This window comes from Myotis lucifugus, unplaced genomic scaffold (assembly GCF_000147115.1).
Source record: "Myotis lucifugus unplaced genomic scaffold, Myoluc2.0 scaffold_4, whole genome shotgun sequence".
Classification (NCBI taxonomy): Eukaryota; Metazoa; Chordata; class Mammalia; order Chiroptera; family Vespertilionidae; genus Myotis; species Myotis lucifugus.
In genome coordinates this window covers 10727642-10731790 of record NW_005871052.1, presented here as the reverse complement: position 1 = coordinate 10731790, position 4149 = coordinate 10727642, and positions in this window count along the sequence as shown.

Genomic DNA, 4149 nt, shown 5'->3' with positions numbered 1-4149 from the left:
GTCCCAGTTGGCCAGACCCCAGCAGCAAGCTAACCTACCAGTTGGAGCATCTGCCCCCTGGTGGTCAGTGTACATCATAGCAACTGGTCGAATGGTCGAATGGTTGGACACTTAGCATATTAAGCTTTTATATATAGAGACTAGAAGCCCAGTGCACGGATTCGTGCACTGGTGGGGTCCCTCGGACTGGCCTGTGGGGATCAGGCCAAAACCAGCTCTCTGACATTTCCCCAAGGGGTCCTAGATTGTGAGAGGGCACAGGCCAGGCCGAGGGACCCCACTGGTGCACAATCAGGGCCAGGGAGGAACTGCGGGAGGGTTCCAGAGCATGTCCGGCCCTTCATGCCCAGTCCCGATCAGCTGGATCCCAGCAGCAAGCTAACCTACTGGTTGGAACGTATTCCCCCTTGTAGTCAGTGCGCATCAAAGCAACTGGTCGAATAGTCAAATGAATGGTCAGACACTTAGCATATTAGGCTTTTATTATATAGGATTCCTTTCTTAACATTTCTTTTTTAGTAACTTTTTGCAATAGCATTTTTTTCTAAATTTCAAAGGAGAAACCATAAAGAGTATTATTGATAATACAAAAAGTTATCTTATAGACATTCAATAATTAACAGTTGTGCTATATACATAGGGTTTGAGAAAAGCCTAAAGAACAAGCATAAAAATAATTGTTAAGATTAGCAACAACATTAATTTGTAGGTATACAGGCCTTGTTGGTGTCTCAGTATGGCTGTCTATCTCTGGTGCTTGGGCTTTTCATCCTTGAAAAGTCTTTCATCTCCACTGTAGACAGAGGTGAGTGTCAGAGACAGGGACATATGTCCATTTGCAGTTAGGCACCTCATAAGGTCCCTTGCAACAATGTTGGACAGAGTCTTTAATTAATGTCTTTTTCAATGGACAAAAATCTCCTGGTTGTAAGTCGTGGTCATTGAACTTTTTGCCTCCCGGGAGCACACTGTGAAATGAATGTTACTAATTTATCAGTCCCTATAAACTGGTTAATAAGCCATTGATAATACTGCAGAATGTCTCCTTTTAGTTTTTCTTATATTTGGAAAACAAACAAAAAAATAAATCAGCAATATTTAAAACAGAGTAACAATAATAATAATTCTCAGTTCATTTAGTCCCATAACCAGTTTTTGTTTATCCTGTTATTTGCCAGTATTTTCATGAATTCACTTATTCCTTAGAGTTCTACAAATCTTCATTTAGTTCAAAGATATGATTTGCTTGGAAACCTATAATTTAAAATAAGTCAGAGTCCTTTTCATGGATCTTGCTAAAGATATAACATATTTGCAAATGTATTAGAGTAAAACAATGACTATCAATAAATGAAAAAACTGCCCTTGCCAGTTTGGCTCAGTGGGTAAAACATTGGTCCAGGTCCCAGGTTCGATTCCAGTCAAGGTCAGGTACCTCAGTTGCAGGCTCAATCCTCAGCCCTGGTCAGGGTGAGTGCTGGAGGCAACCAATCAATGTTGTCTCTCTCATATCAATGTTTCTCCCCCTTGCACTCTCTCTAAAAGTAAATAAATACATGAAAAAACTTAAAGAGGCATAGTTATAGATTTGACTATTATGCAATTGATAAAAAAGTTACTTTTCTGTAAGATATAACATTCCAAGGAAACAATTTATTGATAAATAATCTACACTAATAAAAGAGAAAGATGCAAATTGACCATACCTTTGTGGTGCCCAACAGCCAATCAGGCGTGAGTATGCAAATTAACCCAACAAAGATGGCGGGTTAATTTGCATACACAGCCACCATGGCAATGACGCAGGTATTCCACACAGCCCCAGCCGCTCCGGGCCTCTGGGCAGTGTGGGAAGGCAGAAAGGCGGCTCCGGCCCAGAGCGAAGGCAGTGCCGGCAGCCAGGGGAAGGAAGGCCCATTTTTGCACAAATCTTCATGCATCAGGCTACTAGTAATTACTATAAAATGACAGTGTTAAGGGCAGAATAGAATATTGGGGACTAGCTATAATTATAAGAAATATTAATCATGCTTGCTTTGTTCTGATTAAAGAAACCACATTCTAACCTGGCTGGGAGGTGTAAGCCCTGGGACCTGGGAGCTCACCTGGAAATGTGGCCCATCCTCCTCATCCAAGAACTGCCTATTATCATGGGAAGATTCACAACCTTATTGCCCAAACAATGGAGTCCAATCTGCATTGCCTGTAGTCTGTAACCATTATACCCGTTTTTATTCCTTTTGCCTACTTCCCATATAATCTTTGTCCTACCCAAAGAACAGCTGGCTTATGTTGGGAGGGAGGTACAGAGTAGATTTTCGTGGATGACTTGCTGCTCTCCCATACTGCAGGCAATATGGGAATAAACACTCATATATGATTTAACACTAACTCTGCTAAATTGGCTCAAGTACTGACAGGCAGCATGGACCCATTAGTTGTCTGCTTTCATATTCTGGTGACTCTGGTGGGACTGACAAGCAGCAAACTCCTCTGAGGTGAGTACTGGGGATCTCGCTTGCTGTCTGGACTAGGGGCTCCCAGGGCTGAGGCCTGGACTCTTTTATTAGCACTGCTGCCAGCAATTTTCCTGTTTTGAGTCCCAGCCGCAACCTCAGTAATCCCTGGAGTCTCACTTAAGACCTAAATTGAATCAACTGTTTTTGTATGACAGGAGAAGCATTTGCTGCCTCTCATCTGGGCTTCTTTGTAAGGCATAAGAACCATTTACTGTGTATGGCAAGGGAGGCATTTACTGCCTCTTATCTGGGGGAGCCTGATCAGCTCTGGCTGGCAAGAGACCTCCAGTGGTCTTTAATCTCTGGGACAAGAGACATTGCTCTGCTTCAGTGTTTTTTGTTTGTTTGTTTGTTTTAATGCAGGGCATTCTGAGGTTTCAGTGGCTGGACAGATAAGAAGCACAGTGTGGCACTCTTGTCTGTGGGTTGTGCATGCCTGTAAATATTGGATATGAGTGTCTCTGTTGATAATTGTTTTGTGATTCTGTTTTTTGGTTCAATTTGTTTGAAGGTGGTTATATCCCACTTTGCTAGGGGACCCCAGCTTCTTGTCACAGACTGAATCCCTGGGAGGGACTGCAGGAACTTCCCAGCAGCTGCCAAGAATTCGAATCTTGGGGTCTCTCCCTGTTCTCCCTGTCAAGGCATCAGCCTCCTGAAACGCTTCGCTAGTGAGAGTTTTGTCTGTAACGTCTTTGGTTACAGATGTTCTTTGCTTGCTTTCTTAACGTTTGGGGACTTAGTTTTAGGAATGCAGGGAATCCTCTGGCTCTGCTGCTGTTTGAGCTTTGCGCCACTCAGAACTAAAGATCATTTGCTGTGCTGGGTTAGTGTGAGATAAGATTCTAAGGATAATGTCCCAGTCCATCCTTTTGAGAGTACTCATTTATTTAATTTAGGGATTGTTTTTGTTTCTGTTTTGAAATAGGATAAGATCTCTTCTTATATGCAAGATTTTGTGTTGTTACAGTCTACTCAGAAAGAAAAATATGGGAAATAAAGCCTAAACACCCCAAATCTTTCTGCTAGGAGGGCCAGATCTGCAGAAGTGCCTTGAGCAGGGGCCACTTTCTTTTTTAAAGAAAAAAAAAATAGTAAAGTCTTTGGTAACTTAAAACTTTGGAGTTATGCTGGATTAAAAAGTAAAAAATTATTAAGTATCTAGGTATTTTGAAATAACAGGATACTGAAATATTAATTAATCTGAGTTTGCCTACTTTTGGCTTCTTATTACAGAGAATCTACAACAGCGGTTCTCAACCTGTGGGTCGTGACCCCTTTGGCAGTCGAACGACCCTTTCACAGGAGTCACCTAAAACCATCCTGCATATCAGATATTTACATTACAATCCATAACAGTAGCAACATTACAGTTATGAAGTAGAAGGAAAATAATTTTCTGGTTGGGTCACAACATGAGGAACTGTATTTAAAGGGCCAGAAAGTTGAGAACCACTGATCTAGAGGATGCATTTGAATCTGTTAATGAATATGTCTTGCATTTTATTTGAAGTATCTCTTTTTTTAAATTTTTTTTTTATTGATTTCAGAGAGGAAGGGAGGGGAGAGAGAGGTAGAAAACATCAATGATAGAGTGGATCACAGCTGGCTCTTGCATGCCCCTACTGGG